Raw genomic sequence first — 12,398 nt, 5'->3', positions numbered from 1 at the left:
GCGATAGAATTTACCTTTAAGTTTTAAAGGCACTTTTTTGTCGCATATAAAACCAGATGCACTCCGCCATTTTGACCAACCTACTTGGATCCTATGATTTACATCCTGTTCAATCTCTCCATTATCCTGTATGATGCACCCAAGATACTTAAAACTTTTAACTTTTTCTAGGATGTTTTCTCCAATCTTCACCTCTATATTAGGGTTTTCCCTTCTCAGACTGAACTTACATTCCATATATTCCGTCTTGCTACGGCTTATGCGCAGATCATACATTTCTAAAGCTTCTCTCCATAACTCCAAATTCTTATTTAGGTCTTCCCTTGACTCTCCCATAAGGACGATATCATCGGCAAAAAGCATGCACCATGGCATAGGCTCTTGGATGTGCTCTGTGAGTACTTCCAGGACTAATGTGAAAAGGTATGGGCTTAAGGATGATCCCTGGTGTAATCCTATACCAATAGGGAATTCTTCCGTCAAACCACCTTGAGTCTTCACACTAGTTGTGGCCCCATCATACATGTTTTTAATTGTCCGAATATATGCGATCCTTACTCTCCTCTTTTCTAAAACCTTCCATAAGACCTCCCTTGGTACCCTATCATACGCTTTTTCCAAATCAATAAATACCATATGTAGGTCCCTTTTACTACTACGATACCTCTCCATCATCCTTCTGAATAGGTATATCGCTTCAGTGGTAGATCTTCCTGGCATAAATCCAAATTGATTCTCTGTTACTTGTGTCTCTTTTCTCAACCTCCGTTCTATCACCCTTTCCCATAACTTCATAGTATAACTCATAAGCTTAATCCCTCTATAGTTTCCGCAACTTTGTATATCCCCCTTATTCTTGTAGATAGGTACCAAGGTACTCTTTTTCCACTCATCAGGCATCTTCTTTGACCTTAAAATCTCATTAAAAAGCTTGGTTAACCAGTTGATGCCTTTTTCTCCAAGACCTTTCCAAACCTCAATCGGGATATTATCAGGTCCTACTGTCTTGCCATTTTTCATCTGCTTTAAAGCCTCTTTTACCTCGAAGTCTTGAATCCTTCGATAGTAGTCAAAGTTTTGATCTTCTTTCCTTGTGCATAATCGACCAAGGCTCGGAAGAGTCTTCTGTCTCTCATTAAATAACTCGTAGAAGTAACTCTTCCACCTTTCATTAATCTTCTCCTCTTGAGCCAACACCTCTCCATCCTTATCCTTTATGCACTTAACCTGATCCAAATCTCTCGTTCTTCTTTCCCGACTCTTTGCGATTCTACATATACCTTTTTCTCCTTCTTTCGTGCCCAAAGACTGGTAGAGACCCTCATATGCTCTTGTTTTTGCTTCACTTACAGCCACTTTTGTCTCTTTCTTAGCCGTCTTATATTTTTTCGAATTATCTACATTGTGGCATAAATACCACTCTTTAAGCATTCCCTTTTTATCTTTATCTTTTCTTGTATACTCGCATTCCACCACCAGGACTCCTTGTCTCTTGCTTCATTCATTATTCAGATAATTTCTTTTCCTTATTTAACTCTGTTTATTCACAAAAGGAATTATTTTATCCAATGTCTTATCATTCTCTCTGCTCTTATTTATGCTCTAAATTTGTTTGTTTGATGTATGTGAACGCGCAGCTTAAGATAAAAGAGATTGTGACTGAAATGGGTGGTTTTCTACATGCTAAAGCATCACTGGATTTGAACTTTGTCATTGTGAAAAATATTTTGGCTGCAAAATACAAGACTTTTTTAGTATCTAAAACTTTTTCAGGCTTTGGGCCTTGCTTATCAGCGACTGTGCAGGTATACTGCAGCCATAAAGGTACCTTTTGTTTGGGTTCCTCTTAAATCTTCTGGATGATTAATTCCTCAACCACCAACTTACTTTTGAATTCTCCATCAGTCTTATGGCCGTGCCATCGAGTTGGATGATAAGATGGTCTTTGCTTTGGTTGAAAGCGAAAATATCTCGTTGACACTTGGTTCATTTAGGAAGGTACTCTTCGATAATAATGAATTCTATTTTCTTGCAAATCCTTTCATGAATTTCTGGAAGCTGTTCAACCACATCCAATGGTTTATATTCTATAACTATCTGTGAAATTGTCTTTGGTTTTTCTACATGAAAGGGAGTTAAACAATTTCGACAAGCTTTAGAGATTTCATCACAATGTATGACAGCACAATATGGGCTTGCTTTGGGACTTCTTTATTTAGCAAAAGATTGCATGAACATGGGAGCATTTAATTGGGGGCTTCTTTATTAAAGGTTTGTTTTATAGAAATTGTTTGGATGCTGTGGCATTCATTTTTAACTTCAAATAAAATCTTCCATTTCAATAACTTTTAGTAACCGTTGAAGTGACTGCAGGAAGCATCTGAGATTGCAAGAGCAAGTGCTTATTCTGTTAGGAATGTCTCATGTAGGAAAACGCTACCTTGATTTCCAGACTGGAGGTACATTCCAAAACTATGACATGGTAAATTATTATATTAATCATAAAATTATATATATATATATATATATATATATATATATATATATATATATAAATTGTTTTAGTTAAATTCATGCTAAATGTGTATATTTATTTTTGGTCAATATCATGGTGGGACTAACTTTGATAGAACCGCTGGTGGACCATACATTGCCACTTCATACGATTATGATGCTCCTCTTGATGAATATGGTAAAATTACATTGATCAAGAAAAATTTCTATTTCTAATATTTTTCCATAAATGATCCTTGAGTAATTAATTAATTATTGTATGTAGGCAACAAAGCTCAACCAAAATGGGGTCACCTCAAAGAACTTCACAGGGTTTTGAAGTCAATGGAAGAGAGTCTTACAAACGGAAACGTTTCCCAAATTGATTTTGGCAACTCTGTCACGGTACCAAAATACATGAAAACAAAATTACAACTCTGCATTATTTTTTTCCCTCTAATTGAATTAGAGCAATAATGAATAATTATTTTTCAAAAATAATTATTTCAGGCCACTGTGTATGCCTCAAACAAATCATCAAGTTGCTTATTGACCAATGCCAACACTACCACCGATGCTACTGTCTCATTTAGAGGAAGAACCAAGCAATTCCAGCATGATCTGTTTAGCTTGGCTTGGCTTGGCAAATATACACGCCAAGAGATTTTTTATTCTATAAGATTTGACTACATACTCTTTTAATTAAATATTTGTTTGTGATGAATTATAGTTGATGTATCAACACACTTTGATGTATGGTTGTTACTTAATATTATAGTTGATGTATTAATACACTTTGTTTATGTTTTGAATTATATTAATTTGTTTGTTTATAGTACTTTTCTTTTAATTTGATAATACGATGAATTTGTTTATTTTTTGAAATATTATAAATATTCAAATACAAAATAGATAAAAAAAAATTGTATTTATTAAATTTATATTTATTTTGTATGAAAACAGGTTTATTTTTGTAATAGAAAAATTAAAAAAAATTATTTTACCTTACTGACGGATTTACAGACGGATTTTTTGTCTGTAATCAGAGTGTAGATGATTTTCCAAAGTTCAAATTACAGACAGAAAATCTGTCAGAAAATTTGTCTGTAGTTACAGACGAAAAATCCATCTGTAATTACAGACGAAAAATCCGTTAGAAAGTTCATCGCTTTCAAAAAAATGGATGCAGAATTTGCAGAGAAAAAATTCGTCGGTAACTGGTAAAAATCTGTCTGTAATTTTTCGACGGAAAAAAAATTCGTCGGTAAATAATTTTTGACGGGACTTTTACAGAATGACAAAATCCGTCAGTAATTTCGTCGGTAACCAAAAATTCATCTGTAATAAAGACTAAATCCGTCTGTAAATCTGTATGTATTAATCCATTTTCTAGTTGTGAGTATTGAGACTTTTGAAAAATAAATATTATTAAAAATAAAATTAATTTTTTAAAACGTTACAAAATAATTTAAAGTCGTAATCGTTTTTGTATAATTTAAATAAAAAATTAGTTTTTTGAAAGAAAAAATTAGTTTTTAGATTTAAAAAAATGTTTTTTAAATAAAAATAGGTTTTTATGGACAAATACTTTTTTTTTCATGTAAAAAGTATTTTTTTTAAATTAAATTTTTTATTTAAAATCAAATTGATTTATTAATTTAAACAAATTTTTTTAACGAAAATAAAATTTATTTTTTTTAGTTAATCTTAACCATATGTAATTATATTTATAATTTTTATTTTAATATAAATATTATTATATAATTTTTTTATTAAAATTTTTTGTCTCTCTAAATATTTCTTTTAAGTTCCGCCACTAGATATCTACCTTTTCACTTCTATGTATATAATCTATATTTTATATTTAACTGTTTAATGTCCAATAATACATCACATAAGTTTTCACATAAGATCTAATAGCATTATTACATAATAATAATGACGGCTTTATTAAATTCATTGGATTGAAAAGGCAATCAAGCCGAAGAGAACAAATTATTCTAAAACAAAACACACTTGTCAACAATGAAATTTTTTTATATAGATAATAAGTTACAACTTCTAGTAAAGAGAGGAGACATGAAATAAACGAAGAATATTTTCATTCCCAAAATAACATATAATAATTAATATTAATAAAATATTTTATACTTGTATAAAACTTGGTTTAGTGTAAACTTGTCATTGCAAGACAGAAAGAGAAAAAGGACCTATGGCTAGGAATAGTGCGACAAATGCACTAGCAATGTTGATGATTGTAGTGGTTATTTGTTCTACCGTTATTATTGCAGAGTTATTCCATGATGCTATTCCTAAACGCCACCAACAATTTGATGTAAGTGTTTGTATGAAAAAATGCAATGAACTCTATCTAAAAAGATCAAAAAACTTATTGAACACATGTCATCATAACTGCTACTACTTGAAAGAATGTTTTGTAACATGCAAAACGCTTTATCAGGATGACAAGGAAATGTTTGAAGATTGCATTAATAGATGTCATATTAGGTTTTCTGTACTCTAACAAGAGAACAACTAGCTACCAAAAGAATATTTAAGTTATTTTAATACTCTAGATGTTATTATTAGTTTTTATGCTTTATATGATTGGAGCTCCAAGAAATGTATTAGTGTTCCAAGACCTAACATTAGTTTTTTACTGAAAAGTAGCATTGTAATTGAATGCACGTATGCATTAAAATTAAATTCTTATTATATTTTATAAGTCTAGTTTAGTTTTCATTTTATATTTTTTATGTTTGGTTTCCATGCTATATATAATTTTACCATATTTTCAAATAATTGTACTTAAGACTTAGCTAGGCATTTATTTTTTATAGCTTTGTTAGTGTTTACATTTAAATAATCCTTGAATGAATACTGGAAGGTTTGAGCACTTTAATCATTAGATTTGTAGTGATTTCCGTTGGTTTTAGGTGCACCTCAACGCTTTTGTTTTATGATGTTTTTACTTTATATTGTTGTCTACTTCAATTGCCCTTGAATTTCAATCGTACTTTTTTCTGAAAATTAATAGTAGTTAGTGTTACCACCACAAGAAAAACATCAATTTAAATACATTTAAAAAGTGTAGTTAAAAATAAAAAAATGATGTTTTAGACAAAAATTACATTTTTATAAAATAATATTGTTAAATAAGATAAATTCCACCGCCACTCTTTATTATAGCTCATCAATTGAAAATTTCAAAAAATAATCTAACGAATGGACAGCTTTCAGTGGTTTGATCAGAACGTGAAGCAATGCACAATGCTAATTTCTGGTCATATATAATATATTAATAGATTTCGTATTATTACTGTATGTTCTCCTGTGATTCAATTACAATTAAACTTCAACACTAATTCCACTCTTTATGATAACACAATAGTTACCAGAGTTACTAAAACATCAACCATTAATAGGGGATAATTTCATTACTACGCCTAATCCAATCAACCTAACTTGGATTTATTGAATAATCAGTTTATTTATCTGCTTAAAAGTATTAAAATTCAAATTTCATTTTAAATATACAACAATTTATTGACTAGTGACAAATCTTTAAATACAATTCAGATCCACAATAAATTAGTCATTAGTTCAAATTGAAAAATGATTGGTTTCTCGAATTGGAAGATAATACCGTTAAAAAAATATCTAATCCCATGAAAATCTGTTGACTTTTTTTTTTTTTACTTTAAATACTAGATACGACATGGGATGCTTTTTGTTTTTTTTAGTATTTATCTATTTTGGTCCTTAAAGAATTTTGAATTAGACACTTTAGTCCCAAACTAAAATTAATTATTTGGTTAGTTCCTAACAATTAATCCCGTCAATCACTTAAATTCTTTACTCCGTCAACTCTAATGGAAGACAAAATAATCCCTAATAACTCTAATAGGGGACAAAATGGTCCCTGACCCGGCCTTCTGTTCAGAAACGACACTGTTCTTTTCCAATTTCCATCATATCTCGTATAACTCTAACAGTTTAACACTACAACTTCAAGTTATATGTGCACATTCTGCAACTTCAATGTTTACAAGAAGAAAAATCCTCAACTTGTTCTCAACCAATTCATACTAAAAAAATTAATGACTATGTCTCTCAAGTACTTGTCATCTTCAATGGATCCCATGAATATAGACACCAAGTTCGATTTGATAAGACCCGTCGTCGTCGCCATCTCCCTCCTCCTTCGTTCTATCATCTCCGTGGCCGCATTGTCCACTACTCCGATCGCTTCCTTCATCTTCTTAATTCTCCAAATCAATTTTCAGTAATAATCGCTTCGGTTTTTATATGAGCGGTAATGGCGACATTGCTCATTGTACTGATATATTGGATGCGAAGTCGAAGCTAGGGCTCCGAAAAGGAAGGAATGAAGCACTCGGAGTCCATTTCAAATGAGAGTTTTCATATGCTGTTGAAGGAGAATCTTTTTGTGATGTCCTAATATCCAACAATCTATATTGCTTGTCGGGGATTGGAGAAAGGCGTGTCCTTGGATAGTTGTAGAACTTGATCTTGAGGATGTGGTGGATGTTGTCGGAGTTGGAGATGATGCTGCTATCGAGGACGTGGAGGTGGATGCTTTTGGTGGGTGAAGTGCGGACCGTCATAGAAATTTAAAAGTGTGTGGTTCATGATATATTGAGGTAGGTGTGATAGGCGTGACAGTTACACCATGACTTGATTTTGGAGATGAAGAGGAAGAAGGAGAAGATGGAGAAGAAGACTGTGAAGGTGAAGAAGGAGATTATGAATGTTAGGATTATATGAGATATAATGAAAATTAGGGAGAACAGTGTCATTTTCGAATAGAGAGAGTCACGGACTATTTTATTCCCTGTTAGAATTCTGAGAGATCATTTTATTCTTTGTTAGAGTTAATACAACAAAAGACCTAAATGACTAATAGAGTTAATTGTTAGAGATCAATTGAATAATTAATTTTAGTTGAAGATAAACTGTCTGATTCAAAAAATTTTAAGACCTAAAATGAGTAAATATATATTTTTTTAATTTATTTTTAGGATTTCACACCAAATCGATGTTCTTCGTCTAGGGAATCAGTACTAAGAAAGTGGTGATTTGATCGAAAACTCAAAACCAAGGAAGAAATGGCGAACTTTCGTTGCTTGGTGTGGGATATTCGATCGTAGAGTAATTGGGTGAAATGTTGCACTAGATCCCTCTTCTTTTCTAGCGTCTTTTGGTATGAGATTTTCGATATATTGTGATGAGGTCTTGTGTTTCTTCATGCTTAGCTTGCACTGGAAGTTTGACTTTTGGAATGTAATTTGTGATTGCTTAGAGTCCTTTTTCTTAGTTTAGGATGAGAGCCCTCATTTGAATAATCTGATCACTATCTGGTTCTTAAAATTCATCAGTCTCTTAACATTGGGAGGCTAATGTGGCGGTGGTACAACTAAGTATTTTAGTATGACTATAATACCATAACTATGAGTATTTAAATGAAAAGTTTTAGAAAGTGAATAAGTTTTTGTCAATAGTTAACTAATATATCGAATTGTTTATATCATATCAATTTCTAATTTTCTATGCATATGTATGTATACATAAAGGGAAAGTATGAGGAATCAATAGAATATATGTATACAATTTAAAAGAAATTATTCGTTGACAGGTCATAATATTTTATTTTGTACTCTTTCACAACTTTATATAATATACCTTTTTGCTAAATCTTTTTTGTTTTGTTTTTTCTACTTGTCATTCTGTTTGTACATTGTATGTGATATTGATGTTTAAAAATGTTCTATAAACATTGTTGTTTAAAAGATTGTAGACAGTGGTAGAGCCTGAAAAAAAGTTTTGGGGAAGCCAAATTTTTTTATACAAAATATATAATAATAAAATTAAATTAAAGTCTAATAAAAATATTTGTTAATTTTTTTATCTAATAAATGAGTGATACCCTAAAATAGTCTATAAAAGCTTAGTCAAATACGTTAATTCTCAAAAAAAATATTTATCAAATCAGTCTTTATATTAAATTGTTCATTTATATGGAAGAATTGATATAAAAATTTTAAATTTTTTTAGAGATGATTATGTCTTTATTAAATAATACTATAGATTAATTTATTTTTTTTATTAAAATTTAATGTGAAAATTAATATGTCTAACAAAATAAAAGGTTATGAATTGATTGAATAGGTGATTAAAATTTATTAATTAAGAATTAAATTTTTTAGAGACGAATTTGACATTTTACTCTTTAATAAATATATTAAAACTTAATTTTTAGTTATTTAAAAAAATTCTTTATTTTTAAAAATATTTATAAATATGATACTTATTAATCAAATCATCAAAGTTATTTACCTATTACAAGATAAAATCTAAAAAAAATAAAAATTATTGAAATAGAATTTAAACCCACAAATTCATAAAAAATATAATTATAATATGTTGACCAAATAAATTATAAAGATTTTTATTCTATCACATACATACACGCATACATATACACACAATATATATATATTCATATCCTGGTCCAAATATTAAAACCAGACCCAAACCAAGCTAAAGGGCTCAATCCAGGAGATTGACTCTCGCGACTTTTGTATTTAGCAATTTAAAATAAGAATTTGTATCTATCTTCTCAATTTTATCCTTGCTATATTTTTTTAGTACATTCTATAGACCGCTTTGGTTATAGTGATTATAAAACTTTTGCAATACTTAAAAAACATAGTTAAATAAAATGTCATCGAATTAAAATGTGTTGTTAAATAGTAAAAAAATATAACTTTAATTTTAACTAAATTTTTTTAGTATTACGAAAGCTTTAAAGCCATTTTAAAATTCACTTCTTTAAATTTTGATTATTTTTTTAGACATTTACCTTTTACTTCTTTGTATATATGTAATCTATATTTCATATTTAACTGTTTAATGTCCAATACACATAAGTTTTCATATAAGATCTAATAGCATTATTAGATAATAATAATGACGGCTTTATTAAATTCATTGTATTGAAAAGGCAATCAAGCCGAAGAGAACAAATTATATATTTTAAAACAAAACACTCTTGTCAACAATGATTTTTTTTTTGGATATAGATAACAAGTTACAACTTCTAGTATAGGGATGAGACATTCATTCCCAAATTATATTACATATAATAATTAATATTGATAAAATATTTTATACTTGTATAAAACTTGGTTTAGTGTAAACTTGTCATTGCAAGAGAGAAAAAGAAAAAGAACCTATGGCTAGGAATAGTGCGACAAATGCACTAGCAATGTTGATGATTGTAGTGGTTATTTGTTCTACCGTTATTATTGCAGAGTTATTCCATGATGCTATTCCTAAACGCCACCAACAATTTGATGTAAGTGCTTGTATCAAAAAATGCAATGAACTCTATCTAAAAAGATCAAACGAATTATTGAACACATGTCATCAGAACTGCTACTACTTGAAAAAATGTTTTGCATCATGCAAAATGCTTTATGGGGATGACATGGAAATGTTTGAAGATTGCATTAATAGATGTCATATTAGGTTTTCTGTACTCTAACAAGAGAACAACCACCAAAAGAATATTTATTTAAGTTATTTTATTACTCTAGATGTTATTATTAGTTTTTATGCTTTATATGATTTTAGCTCTAAGCATTATATTAATATTCTCATAAAAAATAATTATTTTTATTGATATAATATTACATAATTAGATGTAAGTTAATTATTATTGGTTTTTATGTTTTATATAATTGGAGCTCCGAGCATTGTATTAGTATTCTAAGACTTAACATTAGTTCTTGTTGAAAAATAGCATTGTAATTAGATGAACGTATAATACTTTAAAATTAAATTCTTATCACATCTCATAAGTTTAGTTTAGTTTCCATTTGGATTCTTTTATATTTGATGATGTCTTGTTTGGTTTCCATGCTATATATAATTTTACCATGTTTTCAAATAATTGTACTTAAGACTTAGCTAGGCATTTATTTTTTTTTATAGCTTTGTTAGTGTTTACATTTAAATAATCCTTGAATGAATACAGGAAGGTTTGAGCACTTTAATGATTAGATTTGTAGTGATTTTGGTTGGTTTTAGGTAGGGGTGTACATGGTCCGATTCGGGCCGAAGGTCCAGTCCAGTTTCGAATATTTTAGGGGCTAATTTAGTGTAATTTCATTGGATTTAGGGTCGGAGAAGGGTCTCAAAAATAGACCTGGTCATTATTTTGGGTCGGGTTTGGGCCATAGCTTGGTCACCCGAACTCGACCCGGTAGCCCGGTCATCATACTCAATTAATATTTTGTGTTATTAGTAATGGATGATGGCTATTCTTATATGGAATTTAAATATTGTAAACCTTAATATTTTGTGTTATTAGTCATTATAAGATTATAAGTTAATGTTTTATGTTTAAAATGCATAAGACTTTAGACTAATGCATAATATTGTGTTATTTGTATTGATTTAAATATTTGGTGTTATTAGACAATATTAGTATTGATTATGGTTATGCTTTAATTTTAGAGAATGGTTGGTTCTTGTTATATTTTTTTAAGTGAATTTTATTATGTGAATTGTGAAATAATGGTTGGAGATTAAGTGATTTTTATATGTTAAAGACTCGATTTCACCCGATTTTTATCCGATTTTCACCCAATCCGAAAGTGCATAGGTTTCATCGGGTCTAGGATCGAATTAAGATCTAAAAATTAGACCCAATCTATATTTCAGGTCGAATCTGAGTTAAGTCAAATCCAGTGTGACCCGTCCTATGTACACCTCTAGTTTTAGGTGCGCCGCAATGCTTTTGTTTTATGATGTTTTTACTTTATATTGTTGTCTATTTCAATTGCCCTTGAATTTCAATCGTACTTTCTAAAATCAATAGTAGTTAGTGTACAACCAAATGTTGTAAAATGTTGTTAAATAAGATAAATTCCACGGCTCATCAATTGAAAATTTTAAAAAATAATCTAATGAATGGATAAGGATTTCAGTGGTTTGATCAGAACGTGAAGCAATGCACAATGCTAATTTCTGTTCATATATATATATATGCTAATAGATTTAGTATTATTACTATATGTTCTCCTGTGCTTCAATTACAATTAAACTTCAACACCAATTCCACTCTTTATAATAACACAATAGTTACCCCAGTTACTAAAACATCAACCATTAATAGGGGTTAGTTTCATTACTGCACCTAATCCAATCAACTTAACTTGAATTTATCGAATAGTGAGTTTACTTGTGTGCTTAAAAAAATGTTAGAGTTCGAATTTTGTCTTAAATATACAATAATTTATTAGTTAACGGATAATCTTTAAATACAATTCAGATCTATAACGAATTAGTCATTGGTCCGTCAGATTGAGAGATGATACTCTTAAAAAATATTCATCTAATCCCATGAAAATCTGACGAACTTTTTTTTTACTCTAAATCTTAAATATGACATGGGATGCTTTCCATTTTTTTTAATTTATTTTTGGGGATTTCACACCAAATAGATGTTCTTCGTCTAGAGAATCAGTGGACTAAGAAAGTGGTGATTTGATCGAAAACTCAAAACTAAGGAAGGAATGGCGAACTTTCGTTGCTTGGTGTGGGATAATCATAGAGTAATTGGGTGAAATGTTGCACTAGATCCTCCCTTTTCTTTTCTAGCGTCTTTTGGTATGAGATTTTCCATATGTTGTGAGGTCTTGTGTTTCTTCATGCTTAGCTTGCATTGGAAGTTTGACTTTTGGAATGTAATTTGTGATTGCTTAGAGCCCTTTTTCTTAGTTTAGGATGAGACCCCTCATGTGAATAATCTCATCACCATCTGGTTCTTAGAATTCATCAGTCTCTTAACATTGAGAGGCAAATCTGGTGACGGTGCA

General features: G+C 29.9%; 1 long non-coding RNA gene across 1 annotated transcript; it reads left to right on the top strand.

The window, feature by feature from the left end:
• The first annotated feature begins 2,614 nt into the window (after positions 1 to 2,614).
• On the top strand, positions 2,615 to 3,222 carry LOC140173378 (uncharacterized). The gene is made up of 3 exons (XR_011862006.1): positions 2,615 to 2,692; positions 2,780 to 2,898; positions 3,004 to 3,222. It is a non-coding gene; the product is annotated as an uncharacterized lncRNA (long non-coding RNA).
• The last annotated feature ends 9,176 nt before the right edge of the window (positions 3,223 to 12,398 follow it).

The sequence above is a fragment of the Arachis hypogaea genome, chromosome 6 (genome assembly GCF_003086295.3).
Source record: "Arachis hypogaea cultivar Tifrunner chromosome 6, arahy.Tifrunner.gnm2.J5K5, whole genome shotgun sequence".
NCBI lineage: Eukaryota > Viridiplantae > Streptophyta > Magnoliopsida > Fabales > Fabaceae > Arachis > Arachis hypogaea.
Note: the sequence above shows the minus strand (reverse complement) of the source record. Positions and strands in the feature narration are given on the sequence as shown.